This window comes from Phascolarctos cinereus, unplaced genomic scaffold, assembly GCF_003287225.1.
Source record: "Phascolarctos cinereus isolate Bilbo 61053 unplaced genomic scaffold, phaCin_HiC Scaffold_4;HRSCAF=312, whole genome shotgun sequence".
In the NCBI taxonomy this organism is placed as follows: Eukaryota; Metazoa; Chordata; class Mammalia; order Diprotodontia; family Phascolarctidae; genus Phascolarctos; species Phascolarctos cinereus.
Window position 1 is genome coordinate 226,362,205 of NW_027555847.1, and position 19,739 is coordinate 226,381,943.

Genomic DNA, 19,739 nt, shown 5'->3' on the forward strand with positions numbered 1-19,739 from the left:
CAATAATAATAATAGCTCACCTTTCTGTAGTGTTTTCATGTTTACAAAAAGCTGTATTTTTCCCCATAAAAACTCTGTAAGGTGGGAAGCATAAGTACCATTACCACTGTACAACTGAAGATTCTGAAGCTTAGGGGTGAAGTAACTTGCTCAGTATCACACAAGAAGGAACAAGGAGCAGCTAGGTGGTGCAGTGGATAGAGGAGCCCTGGAGTCTGGAGGACCTGAGTTCAAATCTGGCCTCAGACATAAAACACTCACTAGCTGTGTGACTCTGGACAAGTCACTTAACCCCAACTGCCTCACAAAAAAAAAAAAAGGCAAGAACATGACCAGGACTCAAAAGCAGTTATTACTAGAAGTGCAGTGTTCTATCAATGACAGAAATACAAATTTTTGTCCTATTTTAGGAAGGTTTCTTATAAGTTAGAGACATCTAAAAGTAGAATGGTCAGTATTCAAACAGAACCTGGATAACTATTTGTTGAGGAGAGTGTATATGGGGATTCCTGTTCAGATACAGGTTTAAATACATGACTTTTAAGGAATCTTTCAACTCTGAAATCAGCATGACCCTTCATCTTTCTCTCCTCTAAGTTGGGGGTGGGGGACTATGGAGTATTGTCTTTTTCTAATATGACCAGAGTAGTTGAAGGGTCACTATCACTGAATTTGGAAAAGACGATTGTTATGATTTTGAAAAGGTGATTGTTATTCACTGATAGAAACAAATTAGGAAGAGCCCAAGTCCAGATCAGTCCTCCTTTTCTCCTCATTCCAACAAAAAGATAAACAGAAAAATTCAGGCATATTCATTTTTTCATTTTAAAAGGTTTGTTGTATTCTTAATTACCTTATTAATGCTGCTGCCGAATTGGCAAATTGCAAAGCATTCCAATTTTATATTGGAAATTAATAGGAAAATTGAGTCACTTAGAAAAGTCTCTTCACATCAAATTTAGCTGGAATACAACAGAATCTGAGATAACTAAAATTAAGCAGATTACTAGAAGTACTTAAAAATATGATTTGTTACCCACAGCTAACAAAGAGTTCAACAAATACTTAAGAAAAGATTGCCCCCCTTTTCATACTCCATAATTTCACTATAGTAATAACCACTATTCTAAGCCTAATTCTAGAATTCCCTTTCTGAGAAACTTTTTTTTCTGCCCCTAAAGAAGTAGAAACAAGAATATCACTGTATTCTGTTACTCCATGAAAGCACTATATAAATGCTAATTATTATTACTGCCTAGTGGGTTCATCCAGCTGAAGAATACTAGTGAAGAGAATTCCAGAAATGGGAAAAGACTGTCAAGAAATCTTCCTACATTATGAATTCTGGCACAGATACATATGAACAAATAAGTGTTGATCGATACTGAAAGGTATGCAAATTAAACCATTTATTTTTATAAGACGGGATCCTCCAAAATAACTTATGTAACAGCCCCAATAACTTCACATATGCAAATATAGTTAGATATGAAGTTCAACAAGAGTTTAAAAGTCTTTCTGGAAATAATTTTAAAACATAAATTCAGGTTTCACATTCCACTCAGCCATCCACTTTGCCACTGCCTCCTTGTCACTCTTTCCACCTGGAACAGGACCTCTAGAGAGTGAATCCACTCAGCCCAAGAACTTCGCTCTGGGCAGAGAGATACTGATTAATGAGTAAGCACAAATTCAAACAGCCCATCATACAGAGACTCTCAACTCACCTTTTAACACTTTGGTTTTGGCTTAATAGTCAAATCAACACAACTTTACTTAATTATTCCTATATAGGGCATGTCAATTGGCTACTCTATGGATCAAGTTATCTCTGAACCTCCCCCAAATATTGCCTTCCCTTGCCACTGCCACCTTATTTTTATATATATACACACACATACATATATATGTGTGTGTGCATATCTATATATCTATCTATGTTGTCTCCCTCAGTAGAATGTAAGTACCTTGAGGTCAGGGACTGTCTCACTTTTGTATCTGTATCCCCAAGTCAAGTTCACAAGTACTTATTGACTTCTTACTGTGTGCCAAGCAGTGTTAAAAGCTAGATTCACCAGTAAAGGCAAAAATACTGTTATCCCTCAAAAAGTATGTATAACCTGCATGAAGATCAAAGTAAGAAGACTAAGTCAGAGGCAGAAGGAAAACTTGGGAAAACAGTATCAAATCAGCAAGTATTTATTAAATATCTACTAAGTGCAAGGCAGGGATGGGGAACCTGGGGCCTCAAGGTCACATGTGACCCTCTAGGTCCTCAAGTGCAACTGTTTGTCTGACTGAAGTTTGGATTCAGTCAAAGGACCACACTTGAGGACCTAGAGGGTCATAAGTGGCCTTGAGCCTGCAGGTTCCCCAACCCTGGTGTAAGGCTTTGTGCTAATTCCTAGGGACAGAAAGAAAAGCAAAAATTGGCACTATGAAAATTACATACAAACAAAATATGTAATAGGATAAACTAAGTAGTGTAGTGGTTAGAGTACTGGGCACAGATTCAGGAAGACGTGAGTTCAAGTCCAGTCTCAGACACATACTAGTTATGTGACCCTAGCAAGTCACTTAACCTGTTTGCCTCAGTTTTCTCAACTACCAAAAACCAAAACCTGGGAGATTAAAACAGCACCTACCTCACAAAATTGTTGTGAGGATCAACTGGGACAGTATCTGCAAAGGGCTTAGCACAGTGCCTGGCACACAGCAGGAGTTATATAAATACTCATTTCCTCCCTACCCCCTAAACTGGAGGTAATCTCAGAGGGAAGGTACTAGCAGTATCACGAAACCCTAGAGAAGGTGACTGACAGTGTCAAAGGGTGCACAGAGGTGAAGAAAGATGAGGCCCAATAAAAAGTCATTCAATTTGGCAATGAAGAGATCAGTGGCAACTTTCAAAAAGACAGTTTCAGTAGAAGAGGTTGGAAACAAGAGTTCCAGACCTTAGCACAGCGGTGCCTGGCACATTATAATCACTAATAAATACTTTTTCATTCATTCGTTCAAATTTGAAAACTTCTGTTTGAAGGGCAAAGAGTCTCATATCTAAATTACAAGATATTTCACCTTTGAAATTACAAATTGATACTAAAATTATGACAGATAAAATGTACTTCCTGCTAAAAATATTCAATGAGTCTTTTCTTATAATCAAATCTGCTAGATAACTGCAGACATGACCATTAATTATTTTACCATTTATTACATTATGCAACAGCTTATTTAAGATTTTGTAGTTTTTAAAACATACTACAGTTGGTGCTTCTTTCATCAAAAAGCATTCAGGTTAAGACTAATGAACACAACTTCACCAACTTTTTAGGCCCAAACATCTAAAAATTGTGTTGATTACAGAAAAGTTGATAGATTATAACAGACAGGAGTGTATGGTTTTGGACCTAGTCAAAATAGAACTTGTTCTAGACAGACTGTCCAATGGATGATCTAAAGTCCAAATTATGATACAGATCTATCTGGAACGTTCTAGATAGACTGTCCAACTATGAGCAGTGGAGTCCCAAATTATCATAGAGATCTATCCAACAATAAAATTACCCTAAATTCATAGGATCGTAGATTTTTGGCTGGAAAGGGCCTGAGAGATCATCTAGTCCAAACCTCTCATTTTATAAATGAGGAAAAGGAGATTCAGAGAAATTAATTGATTTGCCCAAGGTCACACAGACATCAAAAATGGCAATGCCAGGATTCTTGACTTCTTATCATGATGATGATGATGATAAGTAGCATTTATATATCCTAGTTCTAAGGTTTGTTTTACATGTTATCACCTTTGATTTTTACAACAATCTTGAGAGGTAAGTGCTATTGTTATCTCCACCCTTCTCACTACACAACTTACTTACCTATTCCTGTATTTCACTTAAGTTCCAAACTTAAGTAAAATTCAACTTTTGAAAATTAATCAAGAAATAGCTTGGTCAGGCCCCAGAATCAGGCTTGAGTTCAAGGCCTGTGACACACAAGTAGTCTAATAGGTACTCCAGGCAAATGTGACTATCTGCTAATCTGCATTAGTTGAGTTTCCACTCCGAGAGCCCCACATACCAAAGAAATTTTAAGTTCCTTCTCACACATCCCTTCCCTCCCCCTCAAAAAAATCTTAATTTCTTTGGATGGCTAGAGCCCCACAAACCCCAGGTCCCAAGGACTTGCAATTCATGGTCACATTACACAGGAAAATCAATTCCAACCTCAACTCAACTTTTAAAAAGCTGCTATTAAAGTCTAACCGGGACTGCTTTCTATTGAAGCTTCAGGTCAGTTAACTATAAAGCTTAGATGAACCTAAACACCAGTTCTCATGCCCCTAGCCAACAGAACGTTTCCTTCAGTCCTTTTAATTATCTGGTGAGAGCCAGAATCATTAAAAAAGAAGAAAAAGAAGAAGAATGACAAGTATTTAAACCCTGGAGACAAACCTGGAGCTGAATCTGGGGGGAAAAAATGCGACCAAGAAGTTACCAGAAACCGAATTTTAGAGATCTCTCTGAAAGGTAATGGGAGGTTATGAAAGCTGAGGAAAGGCAGGAGAAAAAAGCAGACGATGAGGGGAGATTGGGGAGCCTGCCCAGCCACCTTCCCGGCTGAAGTCTGAGCCCACATCTCGCCGAACGCGCCCGGGCGCCCGCCGTGCGGCCGATCGCCTCCCCTCACACTCGGCTCCCCCGCCTCGGGCACCTCCGCTCCGCTCTCGGCCCGTCCGAGGGCCTGCCGGCCTCCCTCGCCAGCGCCCTCGCCGCCTCCTCCTCCCCAGAGTCCCCGGTTAGGCCTCGGTCCGTCCCCGAGGCGTCCGTTCCGGTCCGTCCTCTTCCCGGGTCCCCTCCCCCCACCCCAGGCTCTCCCACGGTCCCCGGCGCAGTCGGTCCGCTCGCAAACCCGACCCCCCGCCCGCCTCCCCCCACACCCACCTCTTTCCCTCACACTTCCCGGGTGGTTTAATGGAGGCGACGGCGCTGATGAGAAATCACCTTCACTCAGGCGGTCGCCGCCTCCGCCAGCCGCCGAGGTAGCGGCCCCAGGTTCATTCCCTCGCCGGGCCACCAGGCACTCACCTCAGGGCGCGCTAGCTCCGGTCCGACCCCAGTCTCAGCCGCCGTCGCCGCCGCCACCACTTCATTCAGCAAAAGGCACCACCGCGTTCCTTCCGGCCCAGCCGCGTCGTCCTCTTGCGCCTGCGCGCAGCGCCCCCTTCTGACTAGGGACAGGAAGAACCATAGAGCATCACCGGGGGGAAGGGACTCAGTCAGCAGGACCATAGAGAGGGTTCCACTCTTCTCCCCCCTCACCGCGTCTCGGCCCACCTCTTTCCCCTCCCCATGGGTATAGACTCCACCTTCTGGCGGGAAGACTAAAGGAATAAGCGTCCTGATAGCGCCAGAAGTTCCTCCCATTTGGAAGGGGGAGGGGCAAGCAGGGAAGGGAAAAATTTGAAAGAGCTAAGGATTTGGGGTGATGGAAGCAAACCATTCTACTCACTCGTACCCCTATGTCTACTCACTCAACCTTTTCCTTGTTCTTTGGTTTGGAGCAAGTCACATCCCTTCTCAATGCCTCAGTTTCCAAAATGCCTATAAAATGATGGAGTTGAACCTTCCTGCTCTAAAATTCTGTAGTTTCCCCAAGGTTCTATAGGATTAGCCTGTTAAGACAAAGTTTCATTCATTCAACAGACATTCATTTAGAAACTTGGAACCAGGAAGACCTGAATGAAAGTCCCGCTTGGGACTCTGAACCTGGGTGGATTATTTTCTCTCTCAGTGTCCCAGGCAAAAATGCCAACCTGCATTAGTAGAGAAAATCGCCTCATTTAGGGAGTTCACTAGACCAGTGAAATAAGAGGTCCAGTACCTATTCCCCCTTGTGCCAGGTGGCACCTCAGCGTGGTGGATAGAGGGTCTGACATGGAGTCAAGGAAGGTCTGGATTCAAGTCCCTCATTTGACATTTAATGGCTGGGTGAGCCAGGGGCAAGTCACTTTATATCTCTCAGGATCCCAACCCAACCCCTCTAAGATTGCTTAAATTGTAAAGCAGAGGCCAGTAGAGGGAGTTCCCTCACTAGGAATTCTGTCCATCAGTGAAATCACAGATGTGGACCAAAAAATGTCAATGTGCTCCCTTGGGATATATGTTGGGATAGGTAGGAAGTAGCCACATTATAGAGGGATTTGAGAGTCTGACAGAGAAGTGTAGACTTTAATGTGATAAAGCCATATGTCGCTCCGGTACTTAGAAAGGGAAGTCACATGATTAAAGCAGTATCAACATGGACTAGATTATAGGTATTGTTCTATTCAGGGCAAGGTCTAAACAAAGGTGAGGGACTTTTCAGCCTCAAGGCCATCTGTGGCCTTCTAGGTCCCTGGGTGCAGCCTTTTGACTTAGTCCAAGTTTTACAGAACAAATCCTTTTATGAAGGGGATTTATTCTGTGAAGTTTGAAGGCCACATGCCTCCTTGAGGCTGCAGGTTCCCCACCCCAGTACTAATACAACACACACACACACACACACTGGACAGACCTAAATGTAGATAGTGCTAGGTTCTTTCCCACAGGGAATTTCCTACAAAATTAGGGTTCTTGACGCAGAAAGGCCTCTCTCTTAACCGTGTGAATTCCAATAGGAACATTATGCTTTCTTCTAGATTATCTGCGGTCATTTCCCCTACTAATCTCACTCAAATTGTGTAACTTTTGCAGATTTTAAAAAGTTTAGTTGATTAATTACTTAGTTCTACAAAAACTTTTTGAGTAATGACTATGACCCCAGCCCTCTGACAGTGATATTCTTACAATGACAAATACCTCCAAGATTTTCCAAGTTAGTACTAACTTCAAGAAAAGAAAGTGATTAATAGAGATTTGCAAAAAGGCTATTCATTGTCAAATTGTGTATTCCAACTTTCAAAATAGAAAATATGGTCATCATAGTTGTGGAGGATATTAGGAAGTAAAAATAATTTAAAATGGGTCCCTACCCCTCAGGAATTTGTAATCAAATTGGAAAGACAAAATTTACACTCACAAAAAAGTTAAATAATAATATATGATAATATATATGATTAAATGCCAAATGAGTAATAATGTTATAGGAGTTCAGAGGTTATCCTCCTTTGACAAGTCTTGTATAGTGAAAGAAGAGCATGGATCTCTCTCTCTCTCTCTCTCTCTCTCTCTCTCTCTCTCTCTCTCTCTCTCTCTCTCTCATTCTGGTTACCACCAGCAAAATGAAATTACTCCTATTAATCTCTCTGCTCAATTTTCATAACTGCCTTTTCCATAAGTAGCAGCTAGATAGCAAGGCAAGCATTGATACAAATATCTATCCAAAAGAAAAAAATCCCAACTAAATGAAAAAGCAGACATTATAAAATTGAAGAAATTAATAAAGTTAAAAGCAAAAAGTGCATTAAATTAATAAATAATACCAGGGGCTGTTTTTAAAAAAAAAGCTAATAAAAGAGATGAACAGTTTACTAACCTAGTTTTCAAAACAGAGTGGAAAAACAAACTGTATCAAAAATGAAAGAGTAGAATTTATAACAACTGAAGAGGAAATAAAAAAAATTATCAGAAATTATTTTACTGAAATATTATGCTAACAAAACTGATAACTTAAAGGAAATAGATGAATACTTACAAAAATATAAAATACTCAGAGTAACAAAAAAGAAGATTATTTAAATAACACAATATCAGAAAAAAAAGAAATTGAACAAGTCATAAATGAACTCCAAAGGAAAAGAACTCTAGGACCTGAAGGATTTATGAGTGAATTCTATCAAGCAATACAAGAACAATTAATTCCAGTACTATCTAAATTTGGAATATTAAGAAGATACCTTTCCAATCTCTTTCTACAAAACGAATATGATCTTGATACCTAAACCAGGGAGAGGCAAAGCAAAGAAACAAAACTATAGACCAATATTCCTAAAGAACATTGACAGAAGAATTTTAAATAAAATATTAGCAAGTAGTCCACAGCAACTTATTAGAGACAGTATACATTAGGACAATGTTAGATTTATAAGAGGAATGCCCTGTTGGTTCAATATAATGAAGACTATAAACATAATTAAAAATTTTTTTACAAAATCCAATACCTGCTTATGTTAAAAATTCTAGAAATCATGGAAATAAATATACTTTTCCTTAATGCCATAAACAGTATTTATCTAACCCTAACAGCAAAATAGTGTATGTAAAGGGGAAAAAAATAACTCCAGAATTGATAAAATATATGGGAGTGTATCTACCAAGCCTATCAATGCCAAATCTCAGGCCCTGGTGTAGGGCAGTGGTCACTGAAACTGTTTGTCAAGGGTTGGAGAGTGGAGAAGTCGATCAATGGAAGAGTTCAGTGCAAGCATACAGAGGTAAACAGATACTAATTGATCTTCTTCTGATAAGCCATGGTGGGGGGAGGGGGGGTTGTTTAAAGCAGGGCCTGCAAGTATTCTATATCCTTCACTGATTCAGATGCCTTTCCCTGAGGCTGGGAACACACGTATCCAGCAGATGGGGCTCTGAGATCAGATCTCAGCAGAGGAACAGATGAGCATCGCAGCATGGCCCTCGTCTTTGGAAGCCATTCCTGTTCTTGAGAGTTGAGAGGATCACAGAACCACAGAATGCTGGGGTTAGAATGGACAATGAGCTCCGGAATTCTCAGAGCCGGGAGTGTCAGCGTCTGCCTCCTTCCCAGAGAGATCCATCTGAGCGGGAGGAGCTCATTCTCATGGATATTTTAAAGCATCCAGCTTTAGACACTGAGCTGAAGAAGTGGCTAAAGACTGCTCTCCCTACACATCTCTAGATTAAACTATGGCAGGGTTTTGTCTATTCTCAGAGCCTAGCACAATTCCTTATACATTTGGTGGGTGAATGCTGTGAGGAGTGAAAAGAAAGAGAGTTGAGGAGGGGGGTGGCCCTTACCTGTGATTTCACCAGTGTGAGGAACTCCCAGTGAGTAAATTTCCTCCCCTAAGGCAGATAGCACCTCCCCTCTAATTTATAGTCAATCAATCAAGTATTTAATAAGTACCTATAACTATGTACCAGATAACTGGCTGGGAATACGACAACAAAGAATACGGTAAGTCCTACTCCAAAAGAGCTTATGTTCTAATGGCGGAGATATAACGCACATAAAAAAAGATAAATGTTATAAATATAAAGTGAATATATGCAGGTTTAAATGCAAAGCAGTTAAATCTAAGATAATTTTAGAGAAAGAATACTAGTTGTAGTTGGGATGGGGGAAGTGGGGGTGATCAGAAAAGGCTTCCCTGAAGAAGATGGTGCTTTGAGACGTATCTTAAAGGAAGAAAGGGTCTCTATGAGGCAGAGGTAATAAGAAAATATATTCCAAGCACAGGGAATAGGCTGTCCCAAGGCACAGATATGAGAAATGGAGTGTGGTGTGTTTCTTCACCAGAGAAAAGGCCAGATCTCAGAACCCAGCGGGGAAAGTAATGTCTAGTATGGCTGGAAAGATAGTTTGGGGCCAGATTGCGTAGGACTTTTGGAGCTAAACAGAGGAGTTTATATTTGATCCTAGAGGGAATAAGAGGCTGTTATGATCATCTAGACAAGCGGTAATAAGGGCCTAAACTAATGTGGTAGCTGTGAAAATGGAGGAAAAGGGTGAGACAGGAGAGATATTTGTATAGATAGAAAGAGAAAGATACGGTAACCCACTGAATATATGGAGTGAGGGAAGTAGAGGAGGTAAAGATAATGCCAAATTTATGAATGTGGAAACCTGGAAGAATGGTGGTGCCCTCAGTATAAATAAGGAAGTTTGTGAAAGGGAGGGATTTAGGAGAAAGATATGATTTTTTTGTACACGTTGAGTTTAACATGTCTCTGAGACATCCAGGTTGAAGTGCCCAACGCATAACTGGGAATCTGATGGGCCATGGTAAATGCTAGGGCTGAACAGACAGATCTGGGAGTCATCTAAATGGTTTTATTTATGAGAGCTAATGGAGTTATCAAGAGAGAGTAGATGACAGTTACTAGCTGTGTGACCTTGGGCAAGTCACTTAACCCCAATTGCCTCACCAAAAAAAAAAAAAACAGAGAGAGAATAGAGAAGAGGGTCTGAGACAAAACCTTGGGGAACAACCATGGTTACGGGCTGTGATATGATGAGTTAGGAAAGGAAACTGAGAAATAATATTCAGGCAGGTATGAGAGAGTAGCGTCAAGAAAACCCAGAGAAGTTGGATACTGGCCCTGGAGTCAGGAGGACCTAAGTTAAATCCAGCCTCAGACACTTACTAGCTGTGTGACTCTGGGCAAGTCATTTAGCCCAATAATTGCCTTCAAAAATTAAAAAAAAAAAAGAAAGAAAGAAAGAAGAAAGAAAAGAAAGGAAAGAAAGGAAAGAAAACCCAGAGAGGACTGCCTTTCTGCAGTGAGGGCCCAGATAGGGTTGAATAACATAAACTTATAATGTACCCATTTAGAACAGTTGTTAAACTTCCTCCAGTTACGTTCATAAGAAAGCTGAGAAACTAGTAGGTTAGAGATGTTAAGAGAACATCTAAGTGGATTTTAAGGTCCCTAGTTTAAGGACGATAGTGAAGGAGGAGGAGGAGAAGGAGGAGGAGATAGTGAACAAGTACTGAACTTCCTGAGAAAGGAGGGAGAATATGAGCTAAGATTTTGATAGCTACCACAATTCAGATGAGAGAAGGGAAGAGAATTTTGATTGAGTACACTTCAAAATATTAGACTGGGATAATGAGAAGCTAATTGATTTACTCATAGTTAAGTAGCGTGAATGTCAAAGGCAGGATTTAAATCTGTCTTACTGATTCCTAGGCCATGTAGGAATACCTTGCTGCCTTTATCTCCATTATGTAATAGATCCTTAATAAGTGCTTATTAAATCAAATTGAATCAGAGATTCTACACTTGGACAAAGTTTTTCTTAAAGCAAAGGTATCTAAATTTGTTCAAGAATAATACTAATTTGGGGCACCTAGGTGGCGCAGTGCATAGAGCACCGGCCCTGAATTCAGGAGGACCTGAGTTCAAATTCCACCTCAGACACATAACACCTACTAGCTGTGTGACCCTGGGCAAGTCACTTAACCCCATTGCCTTAAAAAAAAAAGAATAATACTAATTCATATTTATATAGTAATTTAAGTTTTACAAAACATTTTCTCCAAATAAATTTGTGAAGCACTTATTAGTATGTCTGTTTTACAAGTGAAAAAAACATGAAGCTTAGAAGAGGTGAGTGGTTGACCAAGGTGAAAGGGTTGGAGTTGAAACTCCCCATTTGTTCTGGTGTCAACTAGATAAGGACACTTTCTTTAGGGAAAGAGACCATCAGAAGTGAGTGTGAACAGTTATCAGTATACCTCCTTGAATCAACCAAAGCTATTGTGTGAGAAGCTGGGCCAGTTTGTTTGCAAGGGAAAATCTATCTCAAAATGGAAGAAGAAGAGATGCTTAGCATCTGAATTTGTGGAAATCCAAACAAACATGGAGCAAAGGGACAGGCTGTCCCTTATTCATCTCCTAGCTTCCAATCCCTAGGCTCTCCAGTCTGTAACCCACACAGCCCCTAGACTGATATTCCTTTGTCTGTGAAGTTTCAGCGAGTCACTATTGCCCCTAGGATAAATGAATGAATCTTAAAAGCATATATGGAGAATTTACTAGGTGCTAAACACCAGAGATACAAATTCAAAAGAAAGACAATGCTTGCCCTCAAGGAACTTTCCTTCTAATGGGAGGAGAAAGCAGAGAGGGAAAGCACCTTGATTTGGAAAGTCATAGGGAAAGTAAATGGGGCCAAGGGGAGTCGGTTGGCCCATTCCATTCAACAGTGGCAGAGTTAATATGATTTGGTTAGAGGGGAGTATTGAGGGGAAGGGATGTACTGGAAAGGCTGCGTGGGAGAATGAAGTATGACTGAGGCTTTTTTGGAAGAGTGGCCAGGAAAGCCATTCACCAGTCAAGTCTCTGGGTCCACAGTAAAGGTGATGATGGTGGAGGAGATGGCTAGAGTTTGGCAGCTGACTTGACTAACTCCAGCCTGTCTTTCCAGACATTTCATATTATGGCCTCTCATGCACTCTTCATCAAACATGAGACTAGGAGGGCCCAGAGAGTGCTCTCTATATAAAATATGATTGGGAAACATTAAACAAAAATAAATAAAAATACAATAAAACATAGATAATATTACATTTTAAAGCTAAAGCAGTACGCAGCCCACAGGGATCCTTATGTACGTATTAGTGGTTCCAATTTCTGTTTGAGATTGACATCCCTGGGGGCAGCTAGGTGGCACAGTGGATAGAGCACCAGCCCTGGAGTCAGGAGGACCTGAGTTCAAATCCAGCCTCAGACACATAACACTTAGTAGCTGTGTGACTCTGGGCAAGTCACTTAACCCCAACTGCCTCACGAAGGAGGAGGAGGAGGAGGAGGAGGAGGAGGAGGAGGAGGAGGAGGAGGAGGAGGAGGAGAAGAAGAAGAAGAAGAAGAAGAAGAAGAAAGAAGAAGAAGAAGAAGAAGAAGAAGAAGAAGAAGAAGAAGAAAGAGAGACTGACATCGCTGCTCTTGTTCTTCACTCACATCTGACTCTTTATGACCCCCATGGACCATTTTACATATATTACATATTGCCATTTCCTTTTTCAGTGGATTAAGGTAGAGGTTAAGTGACTGGCCCAAGGTCGCATGGCTAGTACGTGTCTGAGGCTGGATGTGAATTCAAGTCTTCCTTGCTCCAAAGCCAGGGTTTTAACGCCTGTGCCACCTTGCTGCCTGCTGTACATTTTCCCAAATTGGCATACTTGCTGTTCCCTCCATACTGGGTTCCTAATCTCCTCCTTATTTGCCTCGGCACAGTGTTTCCCACTTTGCTGGAATGGATTCTGCTCCTCCTCACCCCTGATTTCTCTTAGGAACCTCTAGCTCTATCCAAGGCTCAGTTCAAGTGCCATCGAGCCCCACCCTGTCCCCTAGCCCCAACTGGCAGTGCCCTCCTTGTCCCCAACTTAGTTTGTGTAAATTTTGTATTTACCCATTTCTTGTTTCCTCCCAGTTGGAAATAAGCTCTGTTAGGTCAGGGAACACTCTTATTTTTGTCTTTGTATCTCTAGTACCTGTCACATTGCTGGGCACTCAGCAGCTACTTAAAAATGCTTATTAAATCAAATAGAATTGAAACGATCCAACCCAGAATTCAAACCCAGCTCTTTTGCCTCTAAATCCAGCATGCTTTCTTCTGCTCTAGACAAGAGGTATCAATCGTGCTGCACGGGGCCCAGAACACTGCCCTGCGTACCAGAATTACTGTGTGAATGTACTGTGAACCAGACTAAAATGTAATTGGGAAATATTTAACAAAATAAATTAAGGAGGCAGCTAGGTGGGGCAGTGGATGGAGCACCAGTCCTGGAGCCAGGAGGACCTGAGTTCAAATCCGGCCTCAGACCAAACACTTGACACTTACTAGTTGTGTGACCCTGGGCAAGTCATTTAAATCCAATTGCCTCACCAAATTAAAAAAATAAAAAAAAAATAAAACATAGAAAATGTTAATACGTGGCTCTCTGGATCCTTATGCACAGTTTAGTAGCCCCATTTCTATTTAAGCTGGACACCAACCAGATATACTACTTCACTGATTATGTTGCACGTTGGCCAGGGCAATGTGATTAGGTCCTGTTGTTGTTATTGTTCAGTTATTTTCAGTCATGTCTGACTCTTCATGACCCCACTTGAGGTTTTCTTGGCAAAGGTACCGGAGAAGCTTTCGGTTTCCTTCTCCAGACCATTTTGTAGATGAGAAAACTGAGGTAAACAGGGTTAAGTGACTTGCCCAGGGTCAAACAGCTAGTAAGAGTCTGAGGTCAGATTTGAACTCTTGGGCATGACTCTTCCTGACTCCTGGGCTGGCACTCTATCCACTGCACCACCTAGCTGCCCATTAGCTAACTAGACCCCATAAGCTAATTAGAGAATTAGGTTAATTTTATTTTTCCTGAAAATCTCAGGTAAACCATATCCTAAGGTCAGAGTAAAGGGACACGAATTGTCTAGCATCATGCAACAAATTCATGGTGAATCCTCCATTAGAAATCAAGGCTCCTGACTCCTGGGTTTAGAGTTCTCACTACTCTTCTACAGAATTTCCTTTCCTTTAAAATAAATTTTATTGATAACTTTTGATTTTGTATCACCTACATTTCCCCAATATATCCCTTCTATGTCTTCCTCCTCCTCCTTCCAGGAAAAGGATAAAGCTATCCTTCATAACAAAAACAAAGGAAGAGGGAAAAACGAGGAGAGGAAGAAAGAAACAGGCATTTATGCTAGACTGTGCTAAGAACTCTATAAGAACGACTTTAACATAAAGTTCAAATTCAAGAAATAGGCTGGAAAAATGACAAACGGGGGGGGGGAGAAAAGAACTTGTCCATAAAAAACTACTATGGTGGCAGGGAAGACAAACTCAGAAAATAACACTTTGAAAACAGCTACAACCAAAGCCTCAAAGAAAGATGCTAATTGGACACAAGCCCAAGAAGAATTCCTGGAAGAGTTAAAGAAAAAGATTAGAGTGGTAGAGGAAAAATTAGGAAAAGAAATGAGAGGGCTGCCAGAAAATTAGGAAAAGAGCATTAACAGCTTGGTAAAAGAGGCACAAAAAATACTGAAGAAGATTGTGTGCCGTCTTGGGGAGGGAGGTGGGAAGTGAGGGGGAGAAAAATTTAAAACTCAAAAGCTTATGGAAGTGATTGTTGATAATTCAAAACAAATTAATAATAATAATAATAATAATAATAATAAAAACAAGAAAATACCGAAGAAAAATAATATCAGGAGCAGTTAGGTGGTGCAGCAGATAGAGTGCTGGCCCTGGAGTCAGGAGGACCTGAGTTGAAATCTGACCTCAGACACTTACTAGCTTTGTAATCCTGGGCAAGTCATTTAACCCTGATTACCTCTCCCCACCCACCCACCCCCCCCAAAAAAAAAAGAAAGAAAGAAAATAATACCTTAAAAAACAGAATTGGCCTAATGGTAAAAGAGGCACAAAAATTCACTGAGGAAAAGAACTCCTTGAAAAGCAGAATAGGCCAAATGGAAAAGTAGGTGCAAAATCTCACTGAAGAAAGTAATTCCTTAAAAGTTAGAGTTGGGCAACTAGAAGCTAATGATTCCATGAGACATGAAGAAACAATAAAACAAAGTCAAAAGAATGAAAGAATAGAAGAAAATGTGAAATATCTCATCAGAAAAACAACCGACATGAAAACAGATCAAGGAGAGAAAATTAAGAATTATTGGACTATCCAAAAGCCACAGTTTAAAAAAAAATCATATTTTAAGAAATCATCAAGGAAAATTGCCCTGATATCTTAGATCCAGAAGGTAAAATAGAAATTGAAAGAATCTCTTGATCATCAGCTGAAAGAGATCCCAAAATGAAAGCTCCCAGAAATATTATAGTCAAATTCCAGAGCTCTCATATCAAGGAGAAAATATTGCAAGCAGCCAGAAAGAAGCAGTTCAAATATCATGGAACCACTGTAAAGATCACACAAGATTTAGCAGCTTCCATGTTATAGGAACAACGGGCTTGGAATATAATATTCTAGAAAGCAAAGGAGCTAGGGTTACACCCAAGAATAACCTACTCAGCAAAACTGAGTATAATCTTTCAGGAAGAAAAATGGATATTTAATGAAATAGAGAAATTTCAAGCATTCCTGATAAAAAGACCAGAGCAGAATAGAAAATCTGACATGCAAACACAAGACTCAAGGGAAGAATGAAAAGATAAGCAGGAAAGAGAAACTATAAGGGATTCAATAAAGTTAAACTGTTTATATTCCTACATGGGAAGATGATAACCTGTAATTCCTAACTTTATCACTATTAGGGCAGTTAGAAACCGTCTGTTGGAATGAATTTTAAAAAATGAAAGGAAAGGAAAAAAATGAAAAGGTGAGAAAGAAGGATTCACTAGGAAAAGGGGGAAGAGAGAGGTAGAATGGGGAAAATTCTCTTACATAAAAGAGGCACAGAAGGAAGAATTTTTACAGTAAAGAGGAAAAATGAGGAGAATGGCAGGCAATGCTTGAACCTCACTCTCATCGGATTCAGACTGCAACCCACCCATTCCTGGCAACTCTTTATCCACTTCCTCCCATAAATTCATCACAGGAGAACCACCTAAACTGCTTCTGACTTTCCTCAATTTCTGGGTACCAGAAAGTACTATGGTTGTCCACTTGTCATCCTTCACTCTCTCTTCATGATAAGCTCATTTCTTCTTGAGAATATGAGATCTCAAAACTAAGATCTTTAAATGTATACTGAAAGTTAACACAAACGTGTTGTTGGGACCTCTCAGAAGCATTATGCTCAGTCAGGCTAAAGAGCACCACCTCCTAGTTATTTTTTTTAAGGCGATTGGGGTTAAGAGACTTGCCCAGGGTCACACAGCTGGTAAGTGTCAAGTATTCGGTCTGAGGCCAGATTTGAACTCAGGTCCTCCTGACTTCAGGGCCGATGCTCTATCCACTGCACCACCTAGCTGCCCCAGTTATTGTTAGTAATTACTGAATTCTCATTGTTTGAAGAGGTGGCAATTCTTATTTTCCTAGGTCTCTTCATAGGACTTTTCATAGGTTTTCCACCATATTTGGAAGGCTTTTCTTCCTCACCTGTTCCTTGAAGAATCTCTGGCTTCCTTCAGTTCAGGTGCTATTTCCTACCTGCAGCCTTACATAATCTCCTCAGTTGTTAATGATTTTTCTCTCTTTAAATTACTTTGAAGACTTTGTATTTTCTTAACTGGGTAGATGTATCTGTCTAGCGAAATGTAAGCTCTTTAAAAAAAATTATTGGGGTAGCTAGGTGGAACAGTGGATAGAGCACCGGCCCTAGATTTAGGAGGTCCTATGTTCAAATCTGGCCTCAGACACATAACACTAGCTGTGTGACCCTGGGCAAGTCACTTAACCCCACTGCCTAGCCCCCCCCAAAAAAAAATTTATTGATATCTTTTGTTATCACCTATTTTCCCTCTATCCTTCCTCTTCCCAATTCCATATAGCAAAGAATATATTTTTTAAATAATAAAGAGGATGAGGAGAAAAAAGCAGTCAAAAAAACTGATTAGTTGATGGGAAAAAATCTGAAAATATATGCGATATTTCACCAATGGAGACCTCACACCTCTGCAAAATATATCTTCTCATACATAGCTCTTCTTTTGGGCCGAGTTGTTTTTTGTATTTTTGCAGCATTCATTTTTGTTGTTTTTGCAGTTGTTGTTTTTCCCATTTACATTGTTGTACCCATCATATATATTGTTTTCATGGCTCTACTTACTTCATTCTGCATCAGTTCACATAAGTCTTTCCATGCTTCTCTATATTCATCATTACACCATCATGTAATATTCTAATGCACTTATATATCACAATTTATCTAGCCATTCCTTAATCAATAGACATCTCCTTAATTTCCTACCACAAAAAGTGTTGCTATAAATACCTTGGTGTATATGGGATTTTCTTTTTAATCTACCTCTTTGGGGTATATGCCTACTAGTAGAATCTCTGGGTAAAATACAAGCTTTTTAGGGATAAGAACATTGTCTTCTATTTTTTTTTTTCATTCTTTTGGTTTTGTTTTACAATGTCTTGATTTCTCATAAAGTCACTAGCTTCCAATCGCTCCATTCTAATTTTTAAGGAAGTGTTTTCTTCAGTGAGCTTTTGGACTTCTTTTTCCATTTGGCCAATTCTGCTTTGTAAGGCATTCTTCTCTTCATTGGTTTTTTGGACCTCTTTTGCCATTTAGGTTAGGCTACTTTTTAAGGTGTTATTTTCTTCAGTATTTTTTGGGTCTCCTTTAGCAAACTGTAGTTTTTCATGATTTTCTTGCATCATTCTCATTTCTCTTTAGGGATAAGAACAGAAAGAACTGCTTTTGTTTTTTCTTCATTATTCCAGCTCCTAGCCTAGTACCTTGTACTAAGAATTTACTAATTGTTGAATTATTAGCTGAATGCTTAAAAAGTCCTTTTATGACATAAAATTATGCAGATCATGCTCTAAGATCAAAATTACATTTAAAATGAATTCACCAACCTGATTTTAGTAATTGCCTTACATCACAAAGTAAAAGTAAAAGGTCTGCCTAAAAATAAGATGATATTTCAGTTTTGAAACAAGCAGCTTTTCTGAGTATCAATTTATATTCAAACAGAAAGGTATCTGTTTAGAAAAATTTTTAAACTTCATTTTGCTGGATTTGGGGATCTAAATTCAAATCCCAGTCTTGACCATTACTATTTTTTTAAGGCAATTGGAATTAAGTGCTCACAGTCACACAGATTTGAACTCAGCTCCTCCTGACTCCAGGGCCAGTGGTCTATCCACTGTGCCACCCAGCTGCCCCTGTTACTATCTCTGTGTAAATCACTTAACTTTTCTAACGCTCAATCATCCCACTTATAAAATGGGGACAAGAATACATACTTTTACTATCCACTCCACAGGAAAGCATTTTTGTAAACCCTAAGGTTCTATAGAAATAATAGAAATGTGAATTGTTAACGTTTGTCGAGCTAAGAAGAATCCAGGTTTAATGAAGAAGACCCATTAGAATGTGAGTTCTTCGATGACTGGAATTGCATTTTTGCCTTTCTTTGTTTTCTCTGCCCTCAGCCCAGTGTCTCTTACTTAATAAATGCTTCTTGACTAACTGACTAACACATTCAGCCAGATGCCACATGGGGTGAAGTGGGGAACAGAGTACAGGGGCCAGGGCAAGAATTGGGCTGTTCCCTAATCCAGGCAAGGAGATTCAAGACAGGGATTTGGATTAGGTGCCAGTAACCTCATGGCAAGGAATAACCCTGAAAGGACCCTGATCAGTATTTGATTGAACGCTGTCCTTTATCGGAAGGAATGTGACATCTTTCAAGGAAAAATCCTGGAGTACTTCCTATAGAGTGACTCATGCAGCTACTGTTCTAGGGAGAAGAATGGAGACAAAACTGAGAATTAGCCTATCAAGTAACCACTCCAATTCTTCCCTGTGGATTCAGCCTCAAGCACACATTCTTATTTGCCAAGAGATAACTAGCCAGGACTTTCTAGGTCTCTTTTCCTAAAGTCTCTTCTCCTTGCTTTGTATTGTTTCCACCTGCGGTTCTACTCATTAGACTGAAGCCACAAGATCAAAGGAATGGAATGGGCAGGCAGGCCTGAGGAAATTTGGATAGATCAGTTCTTAATTAGATAGGCCATTGACTGGCTGCGAGGCATTTCCCTGTAAGCTCAATTTTCCCCATCTGTAAGAGGCAAGTGCTGTCTGTGAAAATAAGGAGATCAGAAGAAAAATTGGCACTTTCTGTCCCTGAGGTTGCATCTACTTGGGACCCATCTCCTAAGATAAATAGAATGGGAAAAGAACCCAGGGGATGGGAATGTGAGTCCATGGATCCTAGAACTCAGGTCTCATTCAGAAACATTCCCTGTTTTACCTCCAGGCTAAGTATAACCCTAGGGACATAGCACAGCTACAACTTTCTGCAATTACTTAGAGAAAACTTTCTACCTTACTCTTGCAAAAATCGGGATTTTTTTTTTTGGGGGGGGCAACTGGGATTAAGTAACTTGCCCAGGGTCACACTACTAGTAT

At 40.1% G+C, this 19,739-nt stretch overlaps 1 protein-coding gene across 2 annotated transcripts in view; it reads right to left on the reverse strand.

Annotated features, from left to right (window-relative positions):
- The window catches only part of RNF216 (ring finger protein 216), a 189,741-nt gene extending 184,523 nt beyond the window's left edge, over positions 1 to 5,218 (reverse strand). Inside the window, exon 1 of one of the 2 annotated variants that reach the window (XM_021008531.2) lies at positions 5,088 to 5,218. The gene's annotated coding sequence lies outside the window, so the exon portion shown is untranslated. The other variant, XM_078152937.1, reaches the window with a different exon arrangement.
- Between the last annotated feature and the right edge of the window lie 14,521 nt (positions 5,219 to 19,739).